We start from the raw sequence: 20,603 nt of genomic DNA, 5'->3' as shown, positions 1-20,603 counted from the left end.
TGTTTTTATTTTTGTTTTTTTTTTAATTAAAATGTTTTTATTTTTATTTTTTTTACTGTAAATCATGCACGGAGTGCTGCTACATCGACTAGCTTATAGCCTGACTCGCTAGGGAGTGCTGCTACATCGACTGACAAATAGCCTGACTCGCAAGGGAGTGCTGCTGTATCGACTGATAAATAGCCTGACTCGCAACGGAGTGCTGCTACATCTACTATCTTTTAGCCTGACTTGCAAGGGAGTGCTGCTACATCGACTGAGAGTTTGGTTGGGGCAGGCAGTCTATCAATTGATAAAAAAAAAAATCCGGTCTTGCATTTTAACTTTTACTTTTTGTCAACAAAATATGGAAGAAAACTTTCAGACAACATATAAGTGTATATATACATACTATAAAAGTGCCTTCTGTTGTTTAGGGAAATGGCTACCCGGTTAAAGCGATGGAGACGGAATAATGTTTTGGTTAATGAGCTTCTTAGTAGTGACATTGATATTGATTGCTCAGCTTCATTAAATGAAGATGTCTGTAGCAGCTGCAATTGTGAGGCTACTGCAATAGTAGATTCTGAATATAATTCAGACTCTATCTTACAGGATGAAATTTAAAACTAAAAAAGAAAAAGCAACTCAGATGAAAGCAAATTAAGAGGGAAAATAAGGGGGGGGGAGGGGATATTCCGGACTTTTTCCGCAAACAATTTTTCGGATTTTTCAAATTTGACCTGGATAATCTATTATATATATGTATAATTTTTATTGAAATTGACCTATTTCTACAAAAAAAAAAGTCATTGAATTTTTGAAATTTTAAAACCATTCGGAATTCCGCGGTATAAGCGGTGCCATTGGGTTACCTAACCTGATCTTGTATCAAAGTTTAATGTATTTATAAAAATAATAACTTTTTGTTGTAGGTTGATGACCAATGGTTTACAATCAAAGTTCAACATGGCTGGCGGCAAGGGTAAAGAGAAATTTAATGGCAAAAACATTTGTAAGGTTGTTGTTGGTAAGTCATGAGTAATGTTATCAGTTATTGAAAAACACAATTTGATGCTTTGGTGCTGCTTTAATTTCAAGTTCTTGCTGTACTTGTTGCAAATTACTCAGGCAATACCTTTTTTTATAGAGAGCGTCATGCTTAGTAAAACGACTGCTACGGTTACTGAAGTCAGAACAGATATCATGAGTTTGTTGAAATATGCACCCGATAGATCCAATGGTGGCGGTCGGTGCGTAAATGACGATTCGAATATGTTAATATAAAATGTATATATAAAATGGTAACATTCTATCTATTTCTTATATAAACTCCCTTAAAATAATTTTTTGAACATGAAATACACTACTTTTAGCGCAAAATATTGCTTTTTTGTTGTCTTATTTTATCGCAATCCAAGTCGAGACAATTTAACATGTTAACGATGGCAATTTAACATGGCTGCAGCCTATTGGATATAAGTTATATCCAATAGGCTGTATAATTTTTATCAAAAGACCAAAATTTAACGTTGAAATTAGGTTGTTTGAACGTTGTTCTAACGTCTAATCGACAATATATCAACCATATATGGTTGATATATTGTCGATAAGACGTTAAAACAACGTAATTTCAACGTTGAACTTTTAATTTTCATTTTATCGAAGTTGAAATATGGATGATATGTAGTCGATAAGACGTTAGAACAACGTTGAAACAACGTTTTCATCGACGTTGTTTCAACGTCGTGGTTTTCAACGTCGGATTTTGTTTCCAATTCCACCAAATTTCAACGTTGTTTCAACATTGCATTTCGTCGGTTTGCGACGTTGTTTTAACGTTATTTCAACGTCATTGTGCCCACTGGGTAATAAGCTATACAATTATTTTATAAAACATAAATTGCTTAATAATAATCAGTACGGATTTAGAAAAGGGCACTCAACAGAACATGCGGTAATTAAATTAGTTAAAGAAATTTTAAACGGATTTGAAAACAACCAACATACTCTTGGGGTTTTTATTGACCTCCAAAGGCCTTCGATACTGTGGACCATAATATTCTTCTTTACAAACTTAGAATTTATGGAGACAAAAATAATAATTATAAATTGTTTTTTTCTTATCTTAATAATCGCAAACAATGTGTATCTTATGACAAAACCTGTACTAAACTAGAAAACATTTCTAGCGGAGTTCCACAGGGATCTATTCTAGGGCCTTTATTATTTATTATCTATATAAACGATATTTACTTATCTTCTAATGTATTAAATTTCAATCTTTTTGCTGACAACCCTCAGGTTTTTTATACCCACTCAAACATAGAGTCAATCTTTATCACTATTAATCGTGAGCTTGACAACCTCAATGAATGGTTAAAAGCCAACAAACTATCTCTAAATAAAACTAAAAGCAAATATCTTCTCATTTCTAAATCCTCCATATCTGAAACTTTGCCCCTAAAGCTTCCAAATATTTTAATAGAAAAAACTAATTTACAACGGACATTCTGCATTAAATTTTTAGGCGTTTTACTTGACGAACAAATAAGTTGGAAAGACCACATTAATTTATTAGAAATAAAATTTTAAAGAGTATTGGAATGATGTGCAAGACAAGACATATGTTGGATAAAACTGCTTAAAACTTATGTAATTTTCATTTATCCATAGCTATATCAGTTATTGTAATATTGTGTGGGCCAGTACTTATCCATCAAAATTAAAGCATATCTTAAATAAACAAAAACAAGCAAGCCGCCTTATATTAAATGCTAATAAATACACCAGTGCCAATCCACTGCTTAGAAAGCTTGGAGTGCTTAATTTTTATCAGTTAAATATTTACAGTATTCTTTTATTCATGTTTAGATTTAAATATCGTATGCTGCCAAATATTTTTGACGACCTTTTTGTTATTATACATCATAAATATCAAACAAAGCATTCATTGCATAACTATCAGGTACCAAAAACCTTATAAAAACAGTATAATTTCTCAATTACATACTGAGGGCCACATTTGTGGAACTCATTCCTTTCAATTGAAAGTATAAATATAATTTCACTTCAAACTTTCAAAGTTATTTTAAAAAAACTTGATTATGACGTATCTCAAATTCTATTTTATTTTTAATATCTTCTTTTTTTAATTCTTAACTTTTCTTTCGTTTACTAAAAAGCAATAGCATATATTTTTTTGCTTATTTATCTAAATTTGTATTTATTTCCTTTTTTTTTATACATATATATTTTTATGTATGTAAAAATATTTCTTCTTTTATGTATAAAAAAAATGTAAAATGTTTATTTAAAAGTATTTATATTATTTTATTGATATTGTAAAATTTTATAATAGATTTATGATAGTGTAAACGATACAACGGGGCTAGATGACTTTTGTTTTCTGCCTGCTCCGGTCATATCTTAACTCAAAATATTTTGTAAATAACTTAATATGAAAATGACGAAATAAATTTTAAAAAAAAAAAAGGGTAAGATTATAAAAAAAGTATAGAATAATATATTTACGTTAGACGTTGCACTGGCTAAAAGTTGTTTTATTTACCTTAACGTATACCAAATCCATTTTTAAAAATCGACGTGAGAACAAAAAATCCTTTCGTGCTACTATTAAAATTGCAAGTAAAAAGACGTTTTGGACCCGGAACCGAACCCGATAAATATTCTTAGACTCGACTCGGACTCGTCGGGTCTAAAAAAGCCGGGTTTTCCCAAACCCTATTTACGTTTTCTCTTTTGTAAAAGGCTTCTGACGATAAGATCATTGTGATCTTCTTTTAGAAGCCTTGTTTGTATTTGAAAATATGTAATTTATATATATTACGTCAAATGTAAACAAAACATTAAAAAAAAATCGTAAATCACTTATAAGATCTACGTATGCGGAAAAAGTGCGCATATTTATTTTTTCCCCTTAAAGCAATTTTTCAAAATGAATTATACGTAAAAATATTGAAGTGAACAAATAATAGGTATAAAAATGATCGGTGTGGAATAGATAAGTATAGAAATGGTAGCTTTGGTAAAGACCCGTATTTTATGGGTCCAGAAAGCTTGGATATTTATATATGTATATATATATATATATATATATATATATATATATATATATATATATATATATATATATATATATATATATATATATATATATATATATATATATATATATATATATATATATACGGGTCTGGTCAGCTAGTGTTATATAATTTATGTATAAAAACGAATTACTTTTAAATTTAAGTAAATTATATATTTTTATATGAGTTATGTAAAGTAATTTACGCTTAAAAGTAATTCTCGTTTTTATATCAAAATAAATAAAAGTGCCATCCCTAATCAACAATTTGTTTAAGGATTTGCAAATTGTTTTATTGTTGATTGTTATAACAATTCGTTTACCCTTTGTTTACAACGAATGATGCAGATTTCTATGGTAACTATTTTCACAAATTTCTCAACGTTTATACTGGCTAGCTTGTGTGCATTTTGTAATTCGAAAGATGAATTTTTTCCTGCTGTAAAAAATTTAGCCCACAAGATTTTTTTGAACTACTTTTTCCATGACCCATATTTCTCGTTTACCGTTATTATTATACGTTTACAAAAGGTAATGATGTACTTAGAATATAAACCTTGACAACCTTGTTGTATTTTTTAATAAACAGTCTATAATTTTGATTTGATGAGATCCATAGTAGGGTTATGACTTTTTTTCAACCCCATGTTCCTGGACTGTAGTTTGATGAACTTTTAACTAAAAAGCACGAAATAAACTATTATTTGCATAATTTTTTCAAAAGATATGCAAATAATGGTTCATTTCGTGCTTTTTAGGTAAAAGTTCATCAAACTAAAGCACAGGAGCATGGGGTTGAAAAAAAGACATAACCCTTTTCCATAGCCTACTATATTTGTGGCCGTATATTTTACATTTTCGAGGTAATAAGAAAAGACCAATTTTTACTGGAAACAATGGCTGCGCTGAATATTTTATTTTTAAAAGCAAATCAAATTTTAATTTTTAACATAGTTTTTCAATGTAAAAATTGCAGTTGGTTTTTATTATATATTTATTTAAAATAAAAGAAATTTGTATAGCTGTTGCATCCCCACCATATAGCAGCTATCCACCGGACAGAGCCTTAGTAATGGGTGTGCGGGAGTTGCGGTTGCTCAGACCAGAAATTTTTGCATAGTTTGAAAACAATATTTATATCTATGCATATATAATATAATTTATATGTATAGTATACATTAGTTTGAACTTTGATGTATAATAAAATTACTAAAATGTAATCACTAATTACAAATCATTCTATTATTTCATTACGTATATATAAATAATTATTGTATTCGTATAATTTTTGCTTCTACGTCACAATGAACCATTTTAGCTTCTGCATCAAATAGAAATGGGGGTGGTGATTTTAAAAACTGATTGTAGAAAGTAAATACAATGTATGTATGAATGAATGCATGAATGAATGTATGTGACATCGCATCAATTAAGTTGCAATTTTACCGTATATACTGAGTTCATTGCATTGCATCCAGCAATATAATTTTAGCGTTTTTGTTATGTTAATGTTAGTTAATTACTTTTAAATATTTTTTATCTATATATTTTAGTAAACTTCCCTTTAATTCTAACTTTGGTGGACAGAGAAAACAATAATTTGAAATCAAAGAGTAAATCTGTTAGTGTTGCCTCAAAAAAACTGAAAGATTTAGTCAATTCTATTCAAAATCTTAGAGATGAGGAAATCAGCTTAACATTTGCAACAGCAAGGATGTTGACAACCAAAATTAGAACTGATTCACACTTTCCATTGAAGAGGAGGCGAAGAGTAAAACGCATGAGTTTTGATGAGTCACAAAATGATGGTTTCCTACCTAAACCTGAGAGTGAATTTGAGCGACTATGTGTTTCAGCCTTTGATAGTTTCCTAACGCAATTAAAATGCGGCTTTGAAATATTATTTAACATTTTATTTGACTTGGAATTTCTCAGGGGAGATTCTTTGTCATGTGTTTCTGATTTTTTTTATTTTTCAAGCTTTGAAACTCGTTACTATGCTGGAACTTGCGATTTGTGTTCCATGACCCTCAAAAGAATTGTTTTTTTGAAAGCTAGTAAATGGAGAAAAGAAAGAATACAAAACTGGCATATTCTGCTAAGAGTGGTAGTTTTTACTGCTTACCTTGCTTCTTTTTTTTCTTTTTTTTTACGCATGATGCATCAAAGGAAAAGCATTTCATTGATTAGACTATGTTTAAACGGACATTTCCTTAGCTTATTAGAGTTACTAGTAGAATACAAACCGTTTCTAGCTAAAAATATAAACACTTACTTTAACCAAATTAATAGTAGCACTTTCTACCTAGCAGCTAACATTTGCGAAAGCTCAGCCAGCTGATTTTTGCGTCAAAAAGAGCACTTGAAAAGTTTAAAATAGTATTTTTTTTTATATTGTCAAACTTCTTTCCTGCAGTTATTGAGCTTAAAGTTGCTAAATATATCGCACGTAAATCAACTCATTTTTGCTGTTCAAATATTTTTTACCATTTATTTCAATAATCACTAGAAAGTTGATATGTTTGACATTGTCAAATAGGCATGATTTCAAAATGAGATGCACTGCATCAACATTACTGATTGCCGTGTGTAGTTGTATGATAATGTTACCATATATCTTTGGTCTACACTTGACTTGCAAGCCCGTATCAAGAAGCTAAATACAGTAGCTGAGTATATCTCATAAGCCGGCTATTTTTTAAATCTGGTTAATGTCAAAGCAGCAGAATCTTGTGAGACAACCGCATCGTCCTTTCGCTATTTTTAACAGCCATGTAACTTTTTTTCTGCTTCATCGCATTACTGGAAAGTCTTGAAAATAAAATTGAAAGAAGGTGTAAAAGTTCCAAAACGTTTCTTACAGACTAGATGGTCTGCTCATGCAGATGTTTTTAAACGGGCCATTCTAATTACAAGGTATACAATTCGTAGGCATTTATTAATGTTTCTCTAGAAGAAATTAACGTCTAAGATGTGATCAATCATTTCTCTAATTTAAAAAGCAGCTAAAAAATATCAAAATAATCTACCTAATAATATAATAATGTAACCTAGATATATCCTTTAAAAATATCTATAATTTGTTTTACCATCGATATTGTTTTAAAAATATGTAAAAATAAAAAATCAATTGGTCCTTGCTTATTCTTTAGATTAACTTGTTTTAATTATCTATCACATTAATTTGTTAGTTTTGTTCTAATTCAATACTTAATAAGCAATATAAAAACAATTTTGTTGGAGTTTGAGTTTGTTTTTTTTTTGAGGAAGGAGAAGGAGGCAAATGATTGTGGAGTGGAGAGACTGGAGAGGTCGTAGCTCTCATCATAAGAGTATAAATAACATTTTATGTAGAGTCATTTTTTTTTTAATGTTTTGTTTACATTTGACGTAATATATATAAATCACATATTTTTCATACAAACACGGCCTTTTACAATATATTTACAAATATTATAAAAACGCCTTTTTACAATTAGAGTACGTAAAAAATAACATAAAAACATTAAATTGTACTTAGAAAAATGAAAATAAATTGTAAACAAGTATAAAACAAAACTTGAACATACATGACAATAAAAATTATCTTTTATATCAAGATAAATTAAAAATATTAAGATATTTTCAATAGAGAAAATGAGATCTTTTAATTTATTTTTAAAAACAGGATAAGTTAAGTTAGGCAAGCCCGGTAAGCCCAAGTTAGGCAAAATAATTTTGTTTTAGAGATGAGCTGCACGATAAGTGATACAGAACTGATTGAATTTTGTTCGACAGAGTGGTTCATTTAAATAATTATTATTCCTCATGTTAAACTTGTTTATTGGTTTCAAAATAAAAAAGTCTTTAAAAATTAAAGGAGATAAATCATACTTCCACATATAAACAAAAGATAAATTTTTATATACGTTTAGTTTATATATATCGAGGATTTTCATTTGATTAAAAAATATCAAGGAATGTGCGAACCGATCCGCAGAATTAGTTAAACGAATTGCATGTTTCTGAAGGCGAAAAAGACATTGTAACTTGCTGTAATCACTACTACCCTAGGCAATAACTCAATAACTTATATAACTATGAATGAAAGTATAATAAAGTTTAGTTAAATTATTTTTATCTAAATGAGTACGCGCCTTTTATACAATTCAGATTCTTTTTAAAACTTTTGTACCCTAGGTATTTAGTTACAGAATCTCTTTTTATTTCAATATGGTCAATAAGAAATTTAGGTAGATTTGGGGGCAGAGAACGTTTTTTGGAGAACGGGTAAAAAAAAATCCATTTTGTTTTGCTTACACTTAATGTTAATTTGTTACTTTTAAACCATTTAGATATGTTTTGAAGTTCTTTGTTCATCATGGAGAACAGTTGATATATGTCACTGTTAGAGAGAAATAAGTTTGTGTCATCAGCAAACATAATACTTAGAAGATTTGATGCTTTATGCAAGTCGTTGGTATATATTAAACACAAAAGAGGGCCTAAGATGAAACCTTGCGGAACACCACAGGAAACATTTAAAAACTGTTTATGATAAGTTCATTACAAGAAACAAATTGTTTTATTTTAGATAAATAACTTTGAGACCATTTAATTACTCTTTCATTTATTCCGTAATAATTAAGTTTATAAAGCAAAATATTATGATCGACAGTATTAAATGCTTTTGAAAGATCGATAAAAATTCCTAATTTTAAATGAAACTTTTCAAAAGAATCGGAAGTTTCACGTACCAACTGAATAACTGCATGCTCAGTTGAGTTAATATTTTTGAAGCCAAACTGATTGTTGTATAATAAATTATTTAATCTAAAATAATTAAATATTCTATTGAACATGATTTTTTCTAGTATTTTTAAAAATATAGATAAGATAAAGATAGGCTGGTAATTACTAATATCAGATTTGTCATCACCTTTGAATAGTGGAATAACTTTAGCAATTTTTCAATTAATCAGGAAAGACTCCTTGTTCGATTGATGATTTAAAGACTTTAAAAAGAATATATTTTATTTGTTCAAAACAATCTAAAACTATGTTACCATTGATTTCATCCGGTCCAACTGCTTTATTTTTTTTAGTGTTTTAAAGGCTTTTTCGAACTCATCAAATAGTAACTCTTTATATAACTCATGAGTGTGAATGCCATTATCCATCGGTACAAGGAAATCTTTAAATGAGGCTTCAGTGTTAGGAATTAATTTAGATAATTTAGGGCAAATTTCGACAAAGAATTTATTAAATTCGTGAACTATTGTTTGAGAATTATTTATATTATTGTTATCCACTTTGATCATGTGTAGAAGGGAACCTTAGCATGGCTGTGATTTCCCGGTAATTTCTTTTATTATTTCCCAGGAGAATAGTAATGTTTTTTTAAGATTTTTCGAACTTTTTCAAAAAGATTTTTGTAATCTTTGTATATTTTCTCTTTGGCTTTTTTTTTGTAATCTTTGTATATTTTCTCTTTGGCGAATGATTCGTTTTTTAGATATTTTATGTAACTTTTTATCGTTGAAATTTAAAAGTCCTGTTTTTATTGACCCTGATCTGTGCGCTTTTTTAATTACAATTTCTTTATCAATTTAGAGTTTTTCAGCAAATATTTTTTTAACAATTTTTGTACAATCTTCCTAGGGCTCACCAGGTAGTTCTTTAACAGCATTAATTCGCGAATTATTTCTTCGGGATCGATTTTCGAGATCTATTAATTTTTTCTTTTAAAATATTATATTCATTATTCGAATTAAGAAGTCATTATCAAAGCTTTGGAAACTTCACAATCATGTGCTCAAAAAGTCTTCAGGTGTTCGAAAATAATATTGTACATTAGATTGAGAAAAAATATTTTTTTTAAATTTAAAGACCTTAAATTTATTTATTGTTATTATAGGTCATGTCATTTTTGATACAAATGTGACATAAAAGACTTTTTTGTGTCAATTTTTTTCCAATCTCTATCAAGTCTTTTTTTATACTAGAATCACCCCCCCCCCCCCCCTCATTCGAGTCTGAAAGTCCTAAAATCTTTTAGAAATAAAGGATTTTTTTTTTGGACTAACTAAAAGAAATTATCAAATTATAGAAACTTTAAGTTACTTATAAAGTAATTTGTCTTATAACTATATAGATTTTATAACAATTCTTACATGATCTACACGCGTAAATATTTAAATAAAAGTTACACCGACGATATACAGTGTCATGATGCAGTGTGTTTGTGCAATAAATTTGATATGACAAAAAAGTTTTAACAACGTAAAATTTCAAAAAAATTTGTTGAGTTTCCCCTTAATCAAAAATAATAAAAACAAATAAATAAAAATACAAACATACTAGTTATAAAAAGTTTTAGACAATTAAAGATATAAAACGCTAGAGGCATTAAATAAAAATAAAATTTACTGCATAAAACTCTTGTTTTGATGAGTTTTTTTTTATTCTAAATTTTTTTAAACTAAATTTGTTTAAAGAAAAAACCTTTTTTAATTTAAAAATATTTCAATACATCTTTTTTATACAAATTTTTAATACATTCTGTTTGTTTTGCGAGATGCCAAATTGTTTTCTCCGTATTTTTTTAGCGCATCTAAAAATAAAAATTATATTATCACTTTTAAGATAAAACAGTTTTTGGGTGAGAGAGTAAATATGTCCAAGAAAGAGAGAGAGAGAGAGTAAATATGTCCAAGAAAGAGAGAGAGAGTAAGTATGTCCAAGAAAGAGAGAGAGTAAATATGTCCAAGAAAGAGTGAGAGAGAGCAAATATGTCCAAGAAAAAGAGAGAGAGCGTAAGTATGTCCGAAAAAAAGAGAGAGAAAGTAAATATGTCTAAAAATAAACTTTTTAAATGTAAGATAAAAGAAAAAAAAATTTTAAATATTCTGTCGCCGCCTTTTAAAAACAAGGGAATAACCGGACTGGTCGTGTATTTTTGGTGTTCAAGATAAGTCATTTCCAGAAATGGTGCAAACTTTAAATTTTATAATTCTGATGCTCGTACCAAAGAAAAGTATTTTCAAAAAATTACATTGATAAGAGCCTGGGAACAATACACAAATAGATATTGGGGCTCACTGTCCCAATTGCAGCCGCTTGCCTCAGAAATTAGAGATCCGTTGTTTAACGCCACCCAACAAACATTGTTTTAGTGGATTTGCAGTGGACCTATATAGGCATTTTAATGTTTAGCTCATAGGTTACTTAGTGTACCAGTAGTGGCATCCGCTATAAATGGCAAGCTAATAATTTTCCGACATTTTAATGGTGGTTAATTATTGGTAAGCAACTTTTGATGGCTGTTACTAATGATCCACAACGTAACCAATGGGAAAAACTACAGCGGTCCGCTCAAAATGCCTATATAGGTCCACTGAGATTCTGTTATAGTATATTTGCTGGGCACCTCTGGGCAAGTTTTATAACATTGGTAAGAAAGGAGGCGTGAACTTCCTTTCAAATGCTCTTCGGCGGTGCTCTGTGATAAGACCGTAAGGACTTCTTGGGGCGCCTGAAATTGAAAAAAAAAAAAAATTGTGGAAAGATAAAGAAAAAATAACTTTTTTTTTGTACTATCTTAAAATAGATTGAAATTCATCTGAAAAATTGGGGGATTGTCCACTTTACGAGGTCATAACTTCTGAATGTTAAAAGATTTTATTATTAAGTGAGAATTTTAAAAATTAATTTTAGTCGCGTTCATAATGGTAGAGTTTTTTTTTTAATGCTGTTATTGCTTTCTTTTCTAAAAAATATTTGGACTATGAAGCCTTCATTTTAATTTTATTTAATTTTAACTACTTTATTTTAATTTTATATAATTTCTTGGCAAGTTTTAAATAATACGTTAATTACGGTAAATAACGTTTACATTACAGGTTAAATGTATAAACAACATTCCTCTCTTTCCTTTTGGTATAGCACAAGAAGTATACAAAACAGGGAAATAAAAGTTTGTTTCAAGAAAGTTAATTAATAGATATTATGAACTTTTTTTTTATCGGCAGCAGTTGTTAAAAAAAACATTTTTCATATTGTTTCAAAATGCAAATCATTGAAAAATCTTATAAAAATAATAGTCTAAGTCTGCCTAACTTGTTTTTTAAAAGGATCAGGAATGACACAAGTAAGGAAGAAAGTGTTACATTAAACAGAATACATAAGTTCTTTTTAAAATTATTTGATTTCAACAATGAAAACTTTCTAATGGTATTTTTACTATATGTAAAAAAGCATTAAAAAGACTTGATAAAGGAGTAAAAAACATTATTCTGAACCCTATGATTTCTCAAAAGTCAAAGTAAGTATACTTACTAAAAACCGATCATTTTGTGTTTGTGACATCTGTGAAATTGCTCAAACTACAATTACTCCATAATTAATATATGAAAATACATGGAGAATCAAATTGTAAAAAGAGTACTTGGCACAAAAACATGTAAAAGATGCAGTGTTGTCATTGAAAGAGGATAATTCCACCCTTTCACTCTCACAAAGAGAAGACAAAGTTTACCAGAAGAACTTGACTAAGGTAAGGCAAACCTACTATTCTTGATTTAGTATTTCAACTTAAAATTTAGAAACTTATTTAAAATGTTTGAAAAATAAAAAACTATAATAAAATTATATAAATAGTATATACTATAATAAATAGTAAACTTCTTTAGATTTAAGATATACGAGGTGACGAACTTCAATCCTCAAAAGTATTGAAAATAAAATTTAGGTAGGAGGAAGCTAAAATCAAGGGCGAAGGTAAAGCCATTGCCGTTGAACAATCAAAAAGCTCTGCAAAAGCGCTTTTTGTAGTTGAAAAATCCCAATTTCGGAAATAAACGAATTAAAAACACTTGTGGACTTGGTAATATTGGGTGTTCCCTCAAAAATTGAACTACAATTAAACATCTAAAAACAGTATAAGCATGTTCTTTTTTGAAGAAAATCAAATTAAAATTATTTTTCTGGGCTAATGTACAATTAATATTGTTAATCGATTCTTCTCTGGTAATCCTTTAAGATGAACTGCATTCAATTTTCTTTTATTTGAGCTCGCAAACTGCTGTACTACCTCTATAGTAATTTTTTTCAAACAATACTTAATTCTTCCAATTTATTTTTGAACATTTTTGACTTCCCACATTCACTTGTAGACTAAACCTTTCAAATAACCTCAAAAGTCTTCGATTGGCTTATCTCAGGACAGTTGGCAAGATTATCTTTCTTAAGAACATAATTGATACTTTCACTGTCCAGCAAATGTCTAACTGCATTTTTTGGCATAATGAGCCGAAGCTAAGTCAGGCCAAAAAAGGTAATTGTCATTAAGATGTTGTTTATGTATGAACGGAATCAAAATACTTTCAATGCAATCTTTTTTGTACGTATTTTTGTTAATTACAGGTCTAGTTATACCTTGGAGACTAATTGCAAATCATACCAATACTTTGCTTTTGAACTTAGCTTTACTATGTACTTGAGGTTTGGAGAAGCATTATTGGGGTCACAGGAGTAATACCAATCATTCCCAAAAACTGTGGAGTTTGAAAAATTAAAATAATATTTGTCTTCAAAAATAAAATTTTGGTTTTAAAACTTTTTATACAAGCATCCGCATTTAGGGCAAGCGACAGCTCTTTGCTGCTCAGACCGTTTTTCTATTGATTACAGGTAATAATTTTTGATGTTTGTATTTGTTTTTAACAATTTATGAGTAAGTGTGATCAAAATTTTGAATTTTTTAGTTATTTTTCCAATGGTTACATTAGGATTTTTTTTCTTACATTCACTTTTTTTTCGTACATCTACTTTATTTTTGTTACATCTACTTTTTTTGTTACATCTACTTTTTTTTGTTACATCTACTTTTTTTTCGTAAATCTACTTTTTTTTTTCGTAAATCTACTTTTTTTTCGTACATCTACTTTTTTTGAGCTCATTTGTATAAATAAAGAAAAATTATTTTTGATTAATTTTTTTTTTTGTAATTACATATTGTCTAGTTTCCATAAACAAAGTCATATGTTATCATTTTACCATGTACTTATAAGGCATTGTACTTTGTGGGGTTCCATTTTTGAGGGAACAATCGTTAGACAGGGAGCCAAAGTTTTTAGCATATTTAGAAGCTGGATGGGAAGAGACTTATTTGAAATCAATGTAAAAATAAAATTAGTAAAGTAGATAGATTTTTAAATGACTATTTTGAAGTTACTGAAATAATATTTGAAAAAGACTCCAGACAATTGGTTTATTGTGAAAACATTGGACTTGTTGAGACAGTAATAAAGGAGAGAAAATTGTCAAAAGAGTACATTCGAAAGGTAGGCATTGACATTTGACGGATTATTTTGACGGTTTGTTTGAATATTATAGATAAAGTGATTCAATTTAATGTTAAAAAAAAACTTTAGCTATGAGGACGGAATAGGTAATGAAAAGTTTTATAAATAATTAAAATTGATATCGAGAGAACTTTATAATAAGTTACCTAGAAAAGCTGAATTCCTAAAAGCCTACAAAAGAGTCACATTCAAAATTCCAAAAAGAATTGTCTTCTATTTAAGTGTCTCAGAATTGATTGGCTTCTGGAGCTCAGATTCTATATAAGTGGAGCTGGTAAGACTCCACTTATATAGGTTCTGAATAAATTGTTTTTTTTTCATAACTATTTTAAAAATGTTTATTAATGGAAAATAAATAGCTTGTTATTGTTGTTGTTGTTGTTTTTGTTGTTGTTGTTGTTGCTGTTGTTGTTGTTGTTATAGTTTAGTCTCGCAAACAGAAAAATTTATGGTCTTTAGCACCTGTTTGTTCATTCAACTCTTTTACCAGCCGATTTATTTACACAGTTTTTACGTTTGCCTCAAACTATTATCGTAGCTCTAATGAGTGATTTCAATAGAAAGTCAGATTGTATATAAAAATGTAAAAATTGTTGATTCTATGTTTAAAAAAGTTGTTTTTATTATCAATAATTATTCATAAATTATATATGTTTACATAAATAATTTATGAATAATTTTACAAAAAAATAAAAGATTTTAAACATAAGACTGTTTAGAAATATAATAAAATGTTTGAAATAATTGTTTCAGTTATTTAATGTTTGATCTTTGTTGAACGATAAAGAGTTTATACCAAAACATGGTTATGATTAGTGATCGACCGAAACCGAAATTTGAGCCGAAACCGAAAGTACCGAAATTTCGGTTCAGTGAAGCCGTAGCCGAAACCGAAACCGAAATTTTGGCCGAAACCGAAACCGAAATTTCGGCCGAAATTTGGAAAAGAATGTTTAAAATCCTTAACCTTTTATGATCACCGAATTAAAGCAAAAAAAGCTATTTTACATATATCTAAGCAATCACCATGAAACATAGTTTAAATTTATAATATTTTAAGACATTTCAATAATTAAAATTATTAATTAAAGTAAGTTTCTCTGTGGAATACATTTTTTTTCCTGTTTTCTGGCAAAAGTTTGTTTCTTTCATTTGAAAGAATGTCTCCAGCAGTTAAAAACAACCTTTTTACTTCGGTAGATGTTGGTGGAGGTCTAAAGAATCTCTTTGCTACTTTTGCCAAACCAAACTTTGCTTTTAATGGTGTTTTCTAATATAAATCTATGAAACTTCAGACCTTCTTCGAAGTTTGAATCAATTTTTGAGATATTATCAACCCAGCCAGGCATTGCAAATTGCAACACTTCAGCCCTCTGCCGTTTTGTTCTGGTGTCAAATAAGGGTATTGTTTTTTTTTAAATTTTAATAGACTCAACTTGATCTGAAGTTGGTATATTTTCAGGACTGCCGGTAGTTATGAGTATTGCTTTTTCAGTTAGGAGATTTTTTAGAGTAAACAACTTCTTAAATGTGATGATTTGAGATTAGTAACTTAAAACTATTATGTAACGTGATTCCAATTAAAATTTCTACAATTGTTATAATTAAAAATTTATTTACTAACAAACGATTACAATTAGGAAATCGTCATGATCCCACTCTAAATTAAAATTTAAAAAAAATCTTATAAAAGTTTCGGTTCATTTCGGTTGCGGTTTGAACCGAAGTTTCGGCCGAAACAGGAAAAGTAAAAAAATTGTTGAAGCAGAAATTTCGGTTTCGGTTTCGGCCGAAATTTCGGCCGAAGCCGAAAGTTTCCGTTCACTAATTATGATACATCATTAAATACTATGATAAAATATTATAATAAAATATTATGATAAAATATTATGATAAAATATTATGATATAATGATATATCATTAAATATTAGAGCTGAATTAAATTTTAATTGCGTTTAATTGTAATAAATTTAAAATATTTTTATTTATTTTTAATGTAAGAAAAGCTCAGTTCAGAATATTTACCCTGAAAACGTAATATATAACCTATGTTAACATATTACTATGTTAACCTATGTTAATACCTATGTTCCCTTTAAATCAATTTATTAACCATTTTTATTTATCACAATTTATTAACTATTATTAACTATATTAATTATTAACTCAGTTTAACTCGATTTAAAGTTATGGCGTCATTAAATTAATTTTTATTAGATACGTTTTCTGAAGAAGTTCAAGCGACAGCCAAAGTTTAAAAGATTTTTCGTAAAAATATTATAAATGAAAGGAATTAAATAAAAGAAAATTCAACTTCATTGCCTTTACATTTGGCTCTTATATTTGCGCGTTTAAAAATGGCATCAACTTCAGATGGAAGACATCATGTCTTCCATCTTGAGTTAATATTGATTATTAAATGAATGGATTATTGCAAAAGTTTTATTTATTATTTTATCTTTGTCCTTGTTACAAATAGAAAAAAATCATGTATAGAATTTTTTTAAAAACTAATGATATTTCTTTTGTAGGTTGTATTTTTTTGATATGATAAATCGTTTTTTAAAAAAGAAGTTAAAACCATCTTGGAAGGTTTTATTTTTGTTTTTTATTATTATCTATTTTTATCTAGTATTCAACGTTATTCAACATTATTTATAGGTTTGGTTAAGAAAGGTCACTTTTAACCAACTGTGGTTTTTATGAGATATTTCCACAAGGCACATGTTTATAGTTGTTGTTGTTGTTTATTATATTAGCTAAAAAAAACAAGATAATTGTAAATTACTGTTCAAAAAAAGAGATTACTTATTATTTCAAACAAAAATATTACCTTATTTGCTTTATGAAAGTCTCGTTTAACAAAGTTATTTTTCTCAAGTTTCATCCATTGAACTTCTTTTTTTCCTTTCCATGCACCTGACTTTGCTCCTGTTAAAAAGGTGTGAACCAACATTACTTGTACACTTATAAAGATCAGCAAAGAAATCAACCGAAACGTATTCATATTACTATATTCTATTTTTTTCTAAATAAAAAACTTTTTAAGTCATAAGTAAAAATTATAATACAAACTACAAAAAATATGTGCGTGTGTGTGGATGCGTGTGTGTGTGTGCGCGCGCGCGTGTGTGTGTAATAAATAAAAAGTATATAATGTGAAAATTTATTTATTAATGTAAGTTAATATTTAGATAATATTAATGTAAATTAATATTTAATTTTCGAAGCTACATAGCCTACAAAATAAAGTTATAGGTTCTTTTCAAATTTCACTTGAAAAAAACTTTTTGTATACTTTTTCTACTACGAATAAATGACTTATAATAGTATATATTACTAAACAAAAAAATATTTTTACTCTCGAAAAAGAAATAAAGTATTACTAATATTGTTGAAGTTCTTTAATTTTGATTTGTAACTAAAATTTTAACTTGTAACTATAATTCATTATGTTTATGTGTTGCATACCAAGAGTTACTGCCTTTACTGCAAATAATGCACAAATGTTATGTATGGCGGTAGCTTGTTGCAATATACGGCGGTAATATTAAAAGTTTAGTTGTTTGCGTAATACTAAAATAGTTAACACCTTTGTAAAAAACATTTATAAAAATTGTTTACCAACAAGTTCGGAAAAAAAAACTCATCGTTAACTAACAGCTTTGCAAATTTTGACACGAGGATATGAATTTCATCTTAGCAAAAAACTTTTTTTGCTTGTGTCTGCCTGTCTTTTTTTTTTCTAAAACTAAATTTTGAAAAACGAATCGTTTTGAGATAAAACAATTAATATCAATCATAAAATAAAGGGGGACTTACTAACAACAAGGGTTATAAAATATTCATTGAACGACAGTTTTATTTATTATATAGTTATAATCATATATTAGTTGAGTATTTATTCTACTCGTTAAGCTATTTGATAAACTTTTTTTAAAAGATCTGTAAATTTTTCTTTATAAAAGAACAAGCTACTAATATCAAAAGATTATATACTATGTTAATCATTGCACATAAATCTTTATCTCGTTTATTTGTAGTTTTAGACAATTTTATTTAGGTTTATTTTGAGTATTGTATTACTTTTATTGCGATGTAGGAATTATTGTTGGCATTGTGGTTTATCCTCCTCCGGCTAATTGCCATATATAGAGGCCACATACCAAGGAGCTAAAGACCATCCTTTCCCGCTTTGACAGATCAAGGGTAAGTGAGTTTGAGGAAAAACGAAGTAAATAAGCGTGAAAGTTAGAAGTAATCGAGTTAGAAAGATAGCATAGAGAAAGTGGAGAGACATTGCACTGGATTTTAGAATGTACAATATTAAGTATGAAAAAGCATATTAAAGACTTTTTTTCATTACTTTTATACAGTGCAAGGTTTATTACTTGGTGAACTTGGTATCAGTTGTTACCTAGCTGATAGTAGTAGAATAATAAACCCAACATTGCATTAATGTTGGTTTCTGCTACTTTTGAGGTGTTTAATCGTTTTCTTGTTTGTTTTATTTATTTGAACAACTTTACATAAACTAATAAATATTTTAAAACTTTTTAAATTTTTTTTTCTAAAATGTTTTGTTAAAAATAATTCAATCTCAATATCCTCGAAAATTCGATTTTGAACGCATAATTTTTTCAATTTTTTGGTCCTTGCTTTTATTTGTAAATTTCCAAATATAAAAAACAATTGAAAAATAAGAAACAATAACGAAAAATAAAATTAATATAAATAAATATGGTTAATAGTTTTTGCATTGAAAAACTCACGTTTAACTTTCTTTTCAACTGAACCTTTTTTTTCGAATATTTAAAAAAATATATTATCACTTAATATTTCAAATAACTTTTTAAAAATGTAATAGCAATGAAAAACAATTTTTTGTTACTAAAAATAAAACTGCCAAAAATGTGTTTATAATGTCGAAACCTAAGGTTTGGGTTGTCAACATTAAAAATGTGTTTATAATGTCGAAGCATAAGGTTTGGGTTGTCAACATTGAAAAACTTTTAATTATAAAAGTTTTAATAGCAAAACTGACTCTGCCAACAAGCATTCTTCTCCCAGTAAACAAAATTCAATCTTGAGAAACGTAATTTTTGAAATGTTTTTGAATTTAAATTCGCATAAAAATTCGTTTAAAAAAATTATAAATTATTACACGCACCCCAAATATGCACCTTAAGCAAGCACTTTAACTCGTTCGTGAAATTCGTACCTCAAGCTCGTAATTTTTTTCAAAAAATACTTGATAGTGACGCACCCCCTTTTTTTTTAACTCTGCATATCGACTGTTATGACGAAAACCTGCTTTACGAAGTGTAAACAGCTGCTTTACGAAGTGTAAAATCCAGCATGACGTCATGTGTTTTGAACAAAACAATCGATTTTCACATGAAAATATGAGAAAGCTCACTTTAATATATTTGTGAATTTTTGCTATCGCAGTTTTCATCTTTAATTAAAAAGAATACAAGTTATATATCTATTTCTTTCTTAAATAAATATATGAGTCAAGCGGATTAAAACTACATATTGTTAAAATATTGTGATAACTTGGGATTTTTTAAAAATATTTTTCAATTTTTACGATAAACCCGTCTTGGGTCAACTAAAATTTAATTAATTTTTTTTATGAGAAATGACTTTTTTTTTGGTTTTCTTATTTAAAGCACACGATTGTTAAATTTGGAACGATAAAAAAAATTCAAAAATATAATAAAATAAATAATAAAACTTTTTCTTTTCAACATCTTCACTTCCAACAAGGCTTGAGGCATCTTTAATACTGCGAAAAGACTAAAAAGATTAAATCAACCATCACTTCAGTTTCGGCGCCTTCGATACAATTTAATCCTAATCTTAAAATTATTCGTTTTGATATAGTTACTCTTATCACACAAGTATCGTATCTTTAAAACGTATTAAAAACACACATGTAGAAAGTTTATTTTGTGTTACTTTTTAATTATCTTTTTTAATGATTTAAGTGCTCATCCGGCCATTTTTTGAACATTTTAACCAAAAATATATCAATTACTGTTTGCGGCTAGGTATTTCACTAGGCATAACACGGGACTGCATGCAAAAAATAAAAAATTTGAACTAAACTTTGCGGTACGCCGCACAGTGACTTAAAACAACAACAAAACGGTAATAAACCCCTCAC

The 20,603-nt window shown here is 28.1% G+C and overlaps 2 long non-coding RNA genes across 3 annotated transcripts; one reads left to right on the top strand and one right to left on the bottom strand.

Moving 5' to 3' along the window:
• The first annotated feature begins 628 nt into the window (after positions 1-628).
• LOC136076582 (uncharacterized) lies at positions 629-1,362 on the top strand. The gene is made up of 2 exons (XR_010636398.1): positions 629-1,009; positions 1,130-1,362. It is a non-coding gene; the product is annotated as an uncharacterized LOC136076582 (long non-coding RNA).
• Positions 1,363-9,526: 8,164 nt separating this feature from the next.
• Positions 9,527-19,670, bottom strand: LOC105846352 (uncharacterized). 2 transcript variants are annotated; one of them, XR_010636838.1, is made up of 3 exons: positions 19,602-19,670; positions 17,265-17,459; positions 9,527-10,679 (listed from the first exon to the last, which is right to left on the bottom strand). It is a non-coding gene; the product is annotated as an uncharacterized LOC105846352 (long non-coding RNA). The 2 variants fall into 2 exon arrangements; XR_010636839.1 differs by lacking the exon at positions 19,602-19,670 and adding an exon at positions 17,903-18,002.
• Positions 19,671-20,603: the final 933 nt, after the last annotated feature.

Source organism: Hydra vulgaris, chromosome 02, assembly GCF_038396675.1.
Source record: "Hydra vulgaris chromosome 02, alternate assembly HydraT2T_AEP".
Classification (NCBI taxonomy): Eukaryota; Metazoa; Cnidaria; class Hydrozoa; order Anthoathecata; family Hydridae; genus Hydra; species Hydra vulgaris.
Note: the sequence above shows the minus strand (reverse complement) of the source record. Positions and strands in the feature narration are given on the sequence as shown.